Source organism: Abramis brama (genome assembly GCF_963993115.1).
Source record: "Abramis brama genome assembly, chromosome: 16".
NCBI lineage: Eukaryota > Metazoa > Chordata > Actinopteri > Cypriniformes > Leuciscidae > Abramis > Abramis brama.
Genome location: NC_139978.1, coordinates 3,197,419 through 3,213,076, shown reverse-complemented (window position 1 = coordinate 3,213,076; position 15,658 = coordinate 3,197,419). Strand labels below are relative to the sequence as shown.

General features: G+C 38.0%; 1 long non-coding RNA gene across 1 annotated transcript; it reads right to left on the bottom strand.

The window, feature by feature from the left end:
- Positions 1-14,256: 14,256 nt before the first annotated feature.
- Positions 14,257-15,658, bottom strand: LOC311066519. Its single transcript, XR_014603098.1, has 3 exons — positions 14,975-15,658; positions 14,489-14,673; positions 14,257-14,417 (listed from the first exon to the last, which is right to left on the bottom strand). It is a non-coding gene; the product is annotated as an uncharacterized lncRNA (long non-coding RNA).

The following is a 15,658-nucleotide window of genomic DNA, read 5'->3' as shown; positions in this document are numbered from 1 at the left end:
ATAAACAATTCCTCGAGGAGGTTTATACTGTCACTGACATTAAAATGACACTTGAATGGTTTAAACTCTTCTTAGTTATGGTCTGCTAATCGCACACAACCTAATTAACTGCATACATTTTTCTTCTATGCACAATCTGTCAATCTATCTGTCAAGCAACTCTATAATCAAAACTATCTTTGTTTATGACGTAGACTTGTTCAATTGATACATGGGCAACTCATCACAAAGGAGATCCTCTGTTGCAACCCAGGCTCATTTGAGCACAAATCCTATTTAAACCTTGTGTGACCTTATGGACAGATCAGGTCAGTTTTTTATTTATTTATTTTTTATAATTTTGATAAAATTATAGTTAATGCCAAGTGCATAATTTTTGGCACAGGTTTTGTATTTTTAATTGGAATTTTAATTTAGTTTTGCACTAGGTACACACAATAGTTCCTCTCAGGATCTTTTGGTCAAAAACGTCCCAATTAAAACCCATTAAAATGGCAAGATTTAATCTCAGGGCCATTTAACTATAAAATGATGCACTCTTTGTTAATAAGCTTTCATTCTGGTGGCAAGGCTTCAAAATTAAAATTAAAATTTTGATTTTTTTTTTTTTTTTTTTACCAGATGGAGCCGTTTTCTCAGGTTTGGCCTATAAAGCAAATACTCGCTTTATTCCTGTTTTCTGCTTATTATAGAGCCAATTGGATAAATTATGCAGCTATAATTGTGTGGCTGTGTTGGTATGGATGTCTGAGTGTGGTTTGTATGTGTGTAATTAAAAAAAATGTGTGTGTGTCTGAGTGTTAACTTTTCTTTAATTGACGCAGAAGGGTTAAACATCCTTCTGGTTAACCATCATCTCTTGTAACTTTTTTTTTTCTCAAAATAAAAATGCTGGAATGTCGCTAATGAATTGCTCCAAAAAGACTAAAATGGCTGTATAATGGCTTTGTTATACTGTGGTACAGTTTTAATGAAATATGTTCCCCAGGCTGAAGGGACTGCAGTAGTGAGTTAATTGACTGTTTTGTTGTAATCAACAGCGAGGCGTGAGATGCACTAATAGGGAGAATGAAAGAAGCTGACCTTCAACACTGACGGCACTGCAACATTTGCTGAATCCCCAGTCTAATTCCAATCATCTGTCAGTCATTTAGGCAAGTCCTCAATCAGTCTCGGCCAATTAAAACACTCTACATCTTGAGTTGCACTTACCAACACTAATCTATAAACATAGCGAGCTGTGGGCCCGATCTATAGTTCTGTCGACGGATGGATTACCTGTCTCCACACTAAAACATTCCTGAATTAATTAGTGGATTATGCTGTTGTAGTAAGACATCAAAGACAAACTGCATTAAATAAATAAAATATTTATTAATTAATTTATTTGACAGAGACAGTGTACATTAATTAACATTGCTGCAAATGCACCAGAATTAGCCAAAAGGCTATTTTTCATCCGTTGTCCCTGGACAGATCTTAAAATTGTCTACCTAAAAAAACACAATAAGAAGATTACAGTGAACAATACAAATATAAAAAGCAGTAAAACAGATATAACTCTTCAAATCCTGTTGATAAATACAGTGTACAAGTTTACTATAATACAGACATTATGTTAAAAAAAAGAGTTAATATTATACACATTGACACAGCAGACACACAAGCGGCAGCAGGTTGGGTTGAGGGAAGATACATATTCTTATTAATGCTGACATGTCTGATGTGTTATGAGCCAGTTTTTTAGATGCTTTTTGAACAGAGTATGTGGTGAGTTCTCTGATGTTCTGAGGGACAGAGTTACTCCTGCGCTGCTGTGACTGAAAAGGCACTCAGTCTCCTCGGGCCGACCCTCGAGTTACTCTCTGTGTGGCGTTTCTGATGTTTACAAACTGAGCGAGTGGAGGAGATGACATACATGGATGATTTTGTATAACAGACAGAGGTTTGAATACTTAATGACATTATTTTCCCAACTTAAAAGCTTATGCTTTTGTAAAATGGCACAATGATGATATTTTGATTGTCTGTTTATAAAGTGACTCTAAAGATTTTAGTGTTGTTTTATTTGCCTGTGACCAGGTTGTAAGACAGTAAGTGATGTGAGACAGAACCATACTGTACATGAACATTTTAGCTGCCTGAAGTGACAAGTTTGATCTTATGAACCGGAAATTTGCGATATTAGATTTGACTCGATTGCAGACCTTTTTTATCTGTGATTTAAAAGTTAGTTTAGAGTCTATTATGATGCCTAAGTATTTGAATTCTGAAACAACTTTTATTTTTCCCCGTCACATAAATATCTGCCTGATTATTTGCAATGTTTGATTTAGAAAAGAACATTGAAACTGTTTTATTTACATTAAGTTTTAAGCAGGATTGATTTAGCCATTCAGAGACATGGGCCATAGACTGTGTAAGTTTTTCAGCAACTTGTTTTGTGTTTTTACCATGGATATAAATGACTGTGTCGACTGCGTACATCTGAATATAGACAGAAGGGAGGTCGTTTATATAAAGTGAAAATAGCAGTGGCCCCAAAATAGAGCCTTGAGGAACCCCCGTGGACATGATGAGGGGCGGTGAGTGGTAATCACTGATCCTGACTGACTGTGAGCGATTCGATAGATATGATTCTATCCATTTTATTGCATCTGAGGAGAAATTAAATTTGCTTAGTTTGATTAATAATATTTTATGGTTTACAGTGTCAAAAGCTTTTTTTAGATCGAGAAACACAGCTCCAACCACGCCACCTTTATCCAGTAAATGTTTGATATTTTCTATGAAAAAACAATTAGCAGTTTCCGTGGAGTGTTGAGTTCTGAAACCAGATTGCATTGAATGAAGACAAAATGTAGTGGTATTCAAATGTGTTATTATTTGTTGGGAAATTAGTTTCTCTGCGACTTTTGACACTGTAGGTATGATGCTGATTGGTCTGTAATTGTCCACTGACAATGGATCTCCATTTTTGAGAATTGGAACAACAGCAGCTGACTTCCACACACTTGGAAATACTGCCTCAATTAAGGAGAGATTGACAATGTTGGTTACTGGTGTTAATAATGTGGAACTGAGTTCTTTCAGCATGCACACATCTATGCCAAATATGTCTCTAGTTCTGGAAGCTTTTAGTGTTTTTATGGTCTGTAAGATTCTGTGACTGTGCCTAGGTTGAAAATTGGCTCAGTTATTGAAAAAATATTTGTTAGATGGTAAACTTTGGGCAATAGTGGATACAGATTCAATAAAAAAAAAATTATTGAAGGCATCTGCAACTTTGTTTGTGTTATTTGTAATTTGTCCATTTATCTTAATTTCTAAAAGTTGTTTCCTTTTTGTGTCCTGTCCTGCAAGTTTTTTCAGTTGGTTCCAAATTGTTTTAGAATCCCCTTTTGCATTTTCTATTATAGTCAAAAAACTATAACAGTCTTATTCCTCAATGTTGTAAATAGATTTTTAGCACTAGCTGACTTAGTCAGCTCGATCCCTCTCTTTCATTAGTTTGAGTATGTCCGAGTTCATCCAGGGAAGTATGTTTTTATTGTGTTTGTGTTTAACTTTACAGCTAAAATCTTTAATTGTTCTCTCAATTGTCGCCACAAAAGATTCACAGTCCATTTCATAATTTGTTCCCAACAATATGTGATCCCAGTCAATCTGCTGGACAGCACTATTAAATCCTTCCTCCCAACAAACTCACACTCTCTGACAGAATAATCAAATCTTTTTTTTGAGAGCTTTCTGGCCACAAGGATCAAATTGTGATCAGAAAGATCAGCTAACATATTGTATGATTTAAATATTCTCTCAGGTCGGCTGGTAAATGCCAAATCAATCTGGGTGCTGCTTGATGTGGTGATTCTTGTGGGCCCTTTGATCATTTGGACTATCAAATTTGTCAGTTATTTTTTTAAGCTTTTTTCTACATGATGTGTCCTCCCAGTTTATGTTGATTATGTTGTGCATATACCACAATGATTGACATTTGTGGTGATAGTATAATATTTAAGCCCAAGCATTCCAGTTCATGATCATTCAGCCATTGAATTTCCTGAACCTGAATATTGTTTTTTATGTATATCATGACACCACCACCCTTTGCTCCTTCTGTCTCTCCTGAACATATTATAGCCAGGGATGTTAAGTGCTGCAGAGGGGGCATTGTTATAGAGCCAGATCTCAGATAGACAGAGATAATCCAAATTTGAGTTAAGTAACAGGTGATTAACTTGTTCTGTTTTTGACATGATGCTTCTTATATTTAAATGCCCACCCAGCAGACCTTTGGGTTTTGCTTTAGGGTCCCAAACTATTTTTGAGTGATTGACAGTTTGAAAGAACGCCCATTTCCGGTGTTTGGCTACCCCTGGATTGAGCCGCTTCCTGTTTACGGTCGTTACCATGGTGACGGAGTGGCCATTCAGGAAAGTTTGTTGTTGTTGTGTGTCTGGATCATGCCTCCCGCTCCCAAGCGAGGCCAAGGCTGTACCGCGCTGTTGTCCCACGGACTCACTACTAAAGCTTCTGTACGACGCACCGACACACACCCTCGGACCCGGAGTTTCCTCGTGCAGCGCCCCAACAGACCGCTCCGGTACCGCGCCATCCACACCATCGCCCTCGCCTCCCCGGACAGACAGCTCAGCCACAGTTGACGACGGGAAAAGAGGAAGGAGAGGATCAAGATATTGTGCAGAGGAACACGGAGATGTACCTGAACGTACCTGTAAGGTATGAGTGGCGTGTTTGTCCTCTGCGCGTGGGTTAGCCTCTCCTGGCGTCTTGAAGTGGTGCGGGCCTGGGCACGGGTGGATGTCTCCGGATAACATCAAACATATGGCGATAATAAGTCCAGTTGTCAGCGACGATTGAGTTGGTATTGTTGATTTAGTCTTCTTGGTAAACTTATTGTAAAGTAGTGGGTAGACCAGAGTCACAGCCAGTGTAGGTTCCATAGCCGGTGCTTGCTTTTGCCAAATCATTGTTTGTCTGTTTGTATCCCAGATCTTCATATTTTGACGGGTTATCATTTAAATGAAGCAGAGGAAAGATGTTACCAACCATCCGAACTGGATCAACATGAATAGGCTTTGAAATCTTTGTGAGCAAACAATAGACTAGGAGCACTGTGACAGCCCCTCTCCCACCTGCAGCCATCTTGATTTGAGCCCAAATAGGAAGCTTTTATATTGCACTTTGAGTGTTTTTACTTTTGGCTATATAAATGCATACAGTTTATGTAGTCTTGCTATCTAACAGAATAAATATATATAACATGGGTTGGTAGAAAGGTTGGTGGTATGACTAAAGTCTTGAGTAATTAGGAGCCAAGCACTGAATGCATCCGTTGGCGTTCTTGTTAGTGTTCCGTTTCTTCTTCTTCCGCTCAGGAAGTCTATGGCAGCCCATAGAACCGCTAACAGGAAGGTTCTGAAATTTGGCACACAGATAGAGGACAGTCTGAGCTGTCAACAGAGCTCAGAGCAAAATTTGGAGTCTCTAACTCAATCCCTCTAGCGCCACCAACTTTTCAAAGTTGCACTCCCGTTTATGCTAATAACTTGAATGGTAAGGGCTAGAAACGATTTTTTTCCCCCTCTGATTCCTTGGCTCAAGCCAATCATTTTCCGGCATGAAAATTTTCCCGCCATTTAGAATTTTCCACAAAAAACAAAAAAAAAACACGTTTTCGAACTCCTCCTAGGCCCTTGCTCCGATTTTCACAAAAATGGAAACGGATCATCTTCAGACTATGCCGACCAAAAGTTATGGAATTCAAGTCGATCCATTCTCAAATAACTTATTAATAGTGAACAAATAAAAAAAATGCCAGCCAAAATGAACACGAAGTTATATCTCAAGCAACACTTTTAACATATTCTGACCAAAACTGGTGGTGTGCATACATGACCTGAGGCTACCTGCATAGTCTCAGTGAAGTGCCACCTAGTGGACAGGAGATATGAAAAATGGCTATTTTTGTTTATAACTTCTGAACACAGTACTCAAAATGTTTCGGGGCAGTGCCACCTTGTAGTGCCACCTTGTGGTCAAAAGTTATAATAAAATTTCCAAAAATGCTAACAACTTTTTAATAAATTATTAATAAATTACTAATAATAGATTCCTTGGTTCATGCCGAGAACATAAATACCAATTTTGCCATAGTCAGCCAAACTTCCTTTCCGGCATTTTGAAAACCTACATTTCCGAACTCCTCCTAGACCGTTTTTCACTAACCGATTTTCACTAAAATCGAATCATATCATCTTCAGACTGTGCCATCAAAAAGTTATGGACTTCGTGTCGATAGACAAAACCGGTTTCGTATACTGCAGCAACAAATATGAGGCATGATGCCAACATTACTCTGAGGCTGTTTCTCTGCAATGCTTTGGCATATTGACACCAAACTTTGTCTAGTTTGACAAAGCTTTGTCTAGGAAAGCAAACTTTCCTCATTGTCAACTCACTTTGACCACATCACATCAATTTGGTCACAGTAAAACAGGTGTGTACTATTTTTACAGTGCTTGATGATTAGTTCAATCTGAACTCAGACACATTTGGAAGGATGTACTGTAACTTCATCCTCTACAGTTAAAGACCTGGGAGTTATATTAGACAACAACTTCAAATCATATTTCATATGTAAAAAAAAAAAACAGCCTGGTTCCACCTCAGAAACATTGCTAAGCTCCGGAACATGCTATCTGTTTCTGAGGCAGACAAGTTAGTTAATGCATTCCTCACCTCTGAAATCTCAGATTTCTGAAATGCATAACTTAGCCAGTTACTAATTATAATAGATCACTCTAAATTGTAATGTGGACTCTTTTGCATTTTGCACTCTTTGTGCATTTTCTGTAAAGCTGCTTTGAAGCTTTGTGAAAAGCGTTATACAAATAAATGTGAATTGAAGGGTGTGCACACTATGCACTTAACTTATTGATGATTTTTAGGGGAAGCGTATCTTCCATCACTGCACCTCATCACCCAAACTGGTCGTAACTATTCTTTGAGTCATCCTTCTTTAGTACAGAAGAATCCTACGCCTTCACTATTTTATTTGTCTCTTCCTCCAGGCTCCACTTACAGTCTCTCTCTCTCTCTCTCTCTCTCTCTCTCTCTCTCTCTCTCTCTCTCTCTCTCTCTCTCTCTCTCTCTCTCTCTCTCTCTCTCTCTCTCTCTCTCTCTCTCTCTCTCTCTCTCTCTCTCTCTCTCTCTCTCTCTCTCTCTCTCTCTCTCTCTCTCTCTCGTATTGTGATAGAGGTCAGTATAAGGGTCAATTCAACCGCTTCAATCAATGCCCCATGGTGGTCATTCTTCGCACTCACTCTTCTTCTGTTTTTATGTACATGTGAGACTTTTATTTCTACATATTTAAATGCAAAACATTTTCAAACATTAAGCAATGATAAAAAAATAATAATAATAATAAAAAAAGCCAATAAATGCGGCTGCCCTTTTAACAGAACCAGGGGCGCCGCTAGGGTTTCTGGGCACACTGGCTAATTTGTAATCCGGGCCCCAAACTCCAATTATCTTCTCTTTCTGCCACATGTAACAACAGCAGCTCCAGAAAGAAATGAGCTCGACAGGATCAGTGAAATGAACTCGAGAACCAAATCAGTTCTAATCATGAATGAATCATTCAGACTGGTTTTATCAATGGGTTTCTCCTATTCATTGGAATTAACCGACTTTAATGATTCATTCAGCTTAATGCAGACTACCTTCAGAATCATAGCACAAAACTGGAATTTTTTTATTTATTAAAAACTGGGTTATAGCTGTCTTCCCGTCTTGCTCTCTCCTCTTTTTCGTGCTTTTCTTTCCTCTTTTGGTATCCTGAATTCGCCTGCGCCATTATCTACAAAACTGTGAAGTGCACTTCCGCGTTTCTGAATAACTCGCAAACGTCTTAAAGGGTTAGTTCACCCAGAATGAAAATTCTGTCAGTAATTACTCTCCCTCATGTTGTTCCAACCCCGCAAGACCTTCGTTCATCTTCGGAACACAAATTAAGATATTTTTGATGAAATCCCATGGCTCAGATGGGCTCCACTGACAGCTATTTAATTAACACTTAGAAGGCCCAGAAAGGTAGGAAAGACATCGTTAAAATAGTCCATGTGACTACAGTAGTTTAACCTTGATTTTATGAAGCAACGAGAATACTTTTTGTGCGCCAAAAAAACAAAATAGCTGACTTTATTCAACAATTTCTTCTCACACATACTATAATCTCTTCTAAAACTTTAGAGCAGACAAATGTGAGCGATCCAGTGTCTCTCTCTAGGTAAGGAGAAAAATCTGAGCATAGTGTGTGATGATGATGATGATGATGATGATGATGAGAGATCTCTTCTAAAACTTTGAATTCAAAATGTTTTTTTGTCTTAGCAGAAAGAAAGGCGGCTCAAGCTAAATTCTCCATTTGATGTTAATGCAACCTCATTCATGTCTAGCAGAAACATTTGAGATGTGAGAGAGGTCACTTTTTCTTCACTCTGGGTCGCTTCAATCTCATTTATCCACACCATTTCAATCAAACACAATACATGCACTGTCATATTTGAAGTTGTTTAGTGTAGGCAGTGTTTTGCTGCACAATGATTTAATAGAGAAAATCATGACCTATATTTACATGCATGCAAAATGGTTTGTACAAGACAAAATTTTCAAAGCTAATTGAAAATATTAACAACAATGAAGTACTGGTACACTACTGTTACTTTTGATAAAAATAAAGTCTATTTGTCTCTTATATCTTACATTTATCTAATCCTTTTAGTGTGTTTGGAAAATGTGCTGCATATACAATGCTGGGTTTTTGAAGAAACTAGTAACCCTTAATATTATGAAATGTGTGGTATTTAAATGATAGTTTCAGTATTTACAATATTAAGAATATAAAAAATAAAATTGAACATGTTTCTCCTAAAATAAAATGGAAGATATCTGAAGACAAAGCTCAGCTGATACCTAAATGAGACGTATAAGAGTATCACCACTTAGTATCCTGAGTTTAAAGAAACCCCTGTCAGATTCATAGCCTTGTGAACCACACTTCGACATCGAGACACAACTGCACCTCAGACAGCATGAGTTCACATCTGAGACACTGTTGATACTAAAGTGAGGGATATTTGAGAATCTCAACTAAGTCTCATGAGCTGAGAAAGAGCAACCTCTGAGCAGTAAAATATTCCTATAATGGAGTCTTGAAAGACACAATAAAGAGATGCTGTTTCTTCCACCACATTCTCAGTTTTGACTCTTTTGCTCTCAAATATTTCTCATGACTCATTTGTGTCTATTTTTATTTCTCCTAAGAAATTTCAAATTTGAGAAGAAACATCTGAAATGCTATTGATAGAACAATGAGAGATCACATCTATAGTCTCCTGAGCTTAGGAGAAGCAGCCACATTTCTCCTCTGGGTGGTGGCCATATTCTCTGCTTGCCTTTCACTATTATTAATGTTTCGCACTGAACAATGTTCAAAGTAAATACAGTGTGATATGAAAGAGTAATGCTGATGCCAGTGTATTGCTATTTTATGTTTAATGCAGTATTGTCACTGAATATGTCCACAAGGACCCTAAATTTGGTTTCACATTTGTTGACCCTTGCGTTTGGAATTGATCAGCCAATATTCAGAGAAACAACACAGATGGCAATGCATGCATCAGGGTCTCTTTGGTTCAAAATGGTCCATAGATTGCCTTGTGTTTCACTTACCCTGAGGGATATTAAAGCCTCAGAGTATATTCTCAGGAGAGCAGACTCTTGAGTCAGTGGGTAAGGGTATAAGAGATCAATACTGTAATGGCTAAAGCTGCAGAACTGGTTTGATCTGAGAGCCATGCCGCCTTATTCCTCTTCAGTGTGCGAGTGTGTGAACCAACAGACACTCACTCTGATGGCCAAGGGTCATGCCTTAGGGTTAAATACTTCACTGTGGTCAAGTGTGGATTTTTATTTCTCAATGGTTACAGTGAAGTTCATTTTTGTTCATCGCTTGAGGTAAAAAGTTTGAAATACCTGTGCAGTGATATATACTCTAAGTGAACATCTGACGCCGTCCACGCTGATGAGAGCGACGTTTGGATGAATATGAATAATAATCAACCATGAAGATCAACCAAGACATGCAGTCTTAAAGGTATAGGTCACCCAACAATCATTTACTGGCTCATGTCGTTCCTAAACACAAATGATAAAAAAACATATTTGCATGTTTGTGTGAAAACATTATCATGTAATCACGGGGACTTTCATTCACTCTTTTAAACTTTAAATTAACAATAAAATATCCCTTTATCCAAAAATGAACACAAGTCCAAAGCTGTTTTAGATGTCTCAGATCTAGAGCCAGATTAAATCTCATCTAAATGAAGGGTTGAAGGATGTCAGAGACACAGAAATAACGTTAGAAGCCTCTAACCTTTAACTATATCAGCATGCCTCCACTTCACATTTCTCACTGAAACCTCATTCATGCTGGACTGAGTCTTCTGTCTGATAGATCAATCGCACCTGATTAAATCATCGTGATTCCACATATATTTCACCCATTTAGACTTGAACTCAGACTTTTCAATCTGATTGGTTTTAAGTATGATTCATATCAGACTCTGAAATGTCAGGCTTGCCCTCTCACTAAAACCGAATTTGACAAAAAGCATGGATGATAAAAGATCATAAAAAATAACGTTCTTCCAGTAACATAAATAAAATGTTTCTTTAAAGTTTTCTGTTTTTTTAAAAACATTATTTATACATCGTTCATGGATAGGATTGGGAATCGAAAATCAATTCCAATTCTGGAATCGGATCCATAAGTTCAGGAATCGGATGTTATAAATTTTTTATTAAAATTCCTATTATCAATTCCTTTCTTTGCATTTTATTGTGATTTTTACACCATTCAAGCTGTTCTTGGCTGAATAACATTTGTATTTGTAATGTGTATTTTATTTATAAGGTGCAGTGTTATTTAACATTTGATTTCAGTTTCTGTACCTGAATACCTGAAAATCTTAAAACATGTGTATCTTGTATTTATTTGTATTTATTGTATTAAGTCTTATTGAGTGTTTACTTGTAAGCGTTCTTTAGCCTGTAGATTTTTATTCATGGTATTCAGCTGCGATGAAATGCTTTGCAAAAAGACTTTTAATAAATGTGAATAATATCTAATTTTTTTTTTTTTTTTTACTTTTTGGAATCAATACTATCGATAAGAATTGGAATCGCTAAAACTCGAATGATTCCCAACCCTATTCATGGAGCGTTTTATTTTATGAAATGCTTTAGTTGGACATTCACCTAACATTTTTAAACGTTACATTGTTTCAAGGAACATTCCATAATGTTTGAAGAATGATACAATGTAATTTTCCCTCAACATTCATTGAGATTTTAACATGCAGAGAATACTCAAGCAAATCTAGTTGTTTCTCTCATTTGACGAGCACATAAATGAAGATACTTTGAATGACTTGCTTTCTTGGAGTCTGTGGGCGGGTGAATGCTCAGCAAAAGCCTTCAGTTCTCTCAGATTCCTTTCATCCGGCCATTAAGCCTTCCTTGCTTGATCTGCGTTACAGTTAAATCAGCTTACCTTCAGTAAAGCTCAATACAGTGACAAAACCCCTGAGCTCTAATGTAAAGCATCCATTCAGAAACACACACACACACAGATGTGCAGCCATCTGTCACACAACCTGTCTTTACTGACGCATACACACTGAAGACACTCTTTCTTTCTGAAGGAAACACACTGGATCGATGTTGTCCAAGAGAAACAATGAACCAATCATTGCACTTTCACAAAATCATATGCATTCATGGTAGACGAGCTGTTGTTTTTGAATGATGTGCACCCGCTCGTATGTGTGTGTGTGTGTTTTTGTGAGTACATGATAGTACATGAACAGGTGGCAGGTCCCATTATAGATACAATATGTAAGATTTTTTTAATAAAATATTAAAAAACCACTTGCACAGTGTGATATATTTCATGCAGTTATTATCCTAAAAGTTCCCAAGGATTTGTAAATTCCAGAAATTTCAATAATGTCACATCCCTTATCATTGTTGCCTATCAATGACGTAATATCCGCGCTATCCTTGGTTTCCGCTTGTAGAAACCATATATATATATATATGTAGCGGGTAGGGTGGTTGAGACGGGAAGTGTAGCTTGAAGGCCGGCCCACTGGCACTGATTATTTGGATCAGTTGGACGGGAGAACATTAGTGTGGTGTGAGCTGAAGAGTGAGCCTCTTGGAGTGTCAGCTGTGCAAAGGGAGAACCTCGGCCTGGCGTTTGTTCGTATAGGAGACCAGTATATAGTACACGCAGTTACGAGTCTACAGAAACTACAGAAACTTTGCTGGCATAATAGCGAGTAGTGATTCTACACGGGTTTGCAGCAACAAGCAACGCTGGCGCAAGTGTGCACAGCTGTTAGTCATCCACACCACTGGCCCACCGGTGGGCCCATTTGCCATTGCATGTTTAAAACAATTATATCCTATACTTAACCAGGGGGGTATTCCAGAAAGCAGGTTATGTGACATACCCGGGTAAGTTTAAGGGTAAGTTAGTGGATAACCTCAACTTTCGGTTCCAAAAACGGAGGTAACTTTCTGGGTAAAATGTAACCATAGGAACTTACTCTCTGAAGATAACCTGCTCGGTAGCAGGTTATGTTCCAGGGTTAGTTTGTTTCAGAGAGGTGACGGAGCATGGCGTGCCCTTTTGAAGACGATCCAGTGAATGTGGAAGCACAGATAATACGAAATATTTTCCGCCGTGAGGGTGATACGACCACGTATCGATGTGTTTTCGTATCCAAATGAATATTTACCGTTTTTCAAAAGAATCGTTAATTTATTAAACGAAGATAATGGAGTTAAATATTTAACTCCATTTATTTAACTTTTTTGCGACGGGGAGTTTTTTGTATACAATAGGCGATGCAGAGCATGTGGGAAAGGCAACTGTGTGTAGGGCTGTTCGTACAGTATGCATTGCACTCAAACGGTTCCTACACACTTTTGTGCAGTTCCCTGGCCATAAACCACTGAGGGTCATTAAAGAGGAATTCCACAGAGTGGCGGGTTTGTCCATTCTATGATATTCTATGAAAGACCATTTTAGTTACATAGCACTACTTAATCTATTCATACTGTATACAGTCACAATAATTTTAAATGTTTCTAATTATATAACTTTCAATTTCAGGGTTCCCAAATGTGATTGGGTGCATTGATGGAACCCACATTCCCATTAAAGCTCCTTCAGTCAATGAAGGAGACTGTTAATAGGAAGTCAATCAATAGATTTTTTGGGTGCTAAATGTTTGGGTGTTTAAACCATTAAATCACCCTCATTACTGGTCCCCACTAACTAGGTAATATGTGATGCAACCCCTAATGTTGAAGCCAAATGGCCAGGGTCTGTACATGATGCCAGAATGTTTAGGGAGTCATCATTGTGCCACAAATTTCAACAGGGTATGTTTTGCCTTACACAATGTTTTTTTTTTTTTTTTTATGCAATTATACACTTTAACTACCTTTATATGACACTTCAATGGTTACTTGCTGGGGGACAGAGGGTACCCTTGTCTGCCCTATATGATGACACTCTACCCTGAACCTGAGCCTGGACCACAGGCACAATTCAACCTGGCCCACAGCAGAACACGGGTCAAGGTGGAAATGACCATAGGCATACTGAAGGCAAGGTGTCAGTGCCTGTGTGCTCAGGGTCAGCCCAGAAAGGTCATGTGACATCACAGCTGCTTGTGTTGTTCTTCACAACATTGCCACACTGAGAGGTGAGAGGGCCCCCTTCTCTTGAAGATGGCCAAGAGGAACCCCCAGTGAACCCAGTAGACCAAAGAGATGGCAGGGTGGTATGAGACATGATTTGCCAAAATCACTTTAATTAAAACCAGTTAACAGTCAAGTGTTGCTCATTGTTTCTTTATTTCCTGTAACAAAATACATTTGTATTTATTGCTTTAGATTTCATTCAACAACAAATGACAGATTAATGTTCACATACTGTTTCCCACCTTAAGCTGGTGCTCCAGCAATTCAAGTCTGGCCTTTTTTAGGTTAAGCCTTTTCTCCTCCATTTGAAGCTGTATAAGGTCCATCTCCATGTCACTTTTTCTGATTTGCTTTTGAAGGTGGACCTTATACAGCTATTTGTCAGGCAACTAGAAAGACAGAATAATTAAACATGACTGATAAAGTCTGTAATACAAACACAGGCCAAATATTTAAATGAGGAAGGAGAACTGCAGAACATTTCTTACACTGCTAAGATTCTGTGTGGAGGTAGATGGACCCTCATCTGTATTAAAATCTCCTGCCATATTCTGTAAAATGACAATGACAATTTATTTATTCTCTTATGCAAAAAAGGGGGAATGCATTCTATGCATCATACCTCTATGGGCCTCCCCACATTTTCTGTTTCTGTCACAGCAGAAGTGGTCTCTTCATCGTCAGCCTACAGTGAAAATAAGGAATGCCTGGTCTAGCAAACAGAAACCTAAAGACACTAATCACTTACAACTGTGACAGAGTGTGGTGTTGCAGGAGGATCCAATAATACAATGTGGCCATCAGCAACTGCAAGATAATTAAACCAATAATATAATCATGCATATTCAATACTCAATGTATATTCTAAAACAAATACAACTAATAAAGAAGGACATTAGGAACATCTAAGAGTACTAGTAATACGATTACAGTACACAGCATATGCAGTCAAAGCAGCATGCATACTGCACAAGTGAATCAATGACTGTAAAATGCATTCAAAATGCCTATTTAAAATGGTGACAATGTTGATGATTTTCTTTATTAAAACACTGACAAAAACAGTGAAAACATCAATAAATCATAAGTATTAATATGGTACACCTACATTTTACTAAGCCACTTGTCTTGGTAGCTGAGTCTGACGAACTGCCCCCTGGAATCCCATCGACCACAGGTCACCCTTTATTAAGGGACAGTGCCAGCTCCTCAGCTGGGGTGAGGGAAGGTGGAGGTGGACCCCCACCTGTTTTACGGGCCTCAGCCTTCTTTCTATTGGCTACATAGAAAACTAAATTAGGCTACATTAAATACTAAATTATATTGCTGGAGAATGTTTTTGTGTTTCATTTTGACTTGGCTCACACTTCTTCTGGCTCCAGAAGGATTACACCTGATAAAACAAGAAGCCAACATACTAGCCAATTATGTGCATTACTACTGTAATATTAAGAAATGTATGGAGGCCAGCAAGTAAATACTTGTCTATTTTTACTACATGCCCCAAAGAATTTTTGCGTCACAATGAAAGGGAAAAATAGCCCATTTATAATTTTATAAACTCATGCATTTACTCAGTCCGTTATTTTTTGCCAAGCCAACTCTCTTTCTTTTGCTGATGCAGCAGTATTGCTTTTTTTGTTATAATGGGCTTATAGTCTTCATAAGCAAACATTAAAACCTCCAACTCAGTTTCACCGAAATATGTAGCTCGCTTTTTTTCTCCCTGGGTTTCCATGGTGACTCCTGAAATCGGTGATCCATTGAAAATGTCTTTATGTACTCGCCGTGT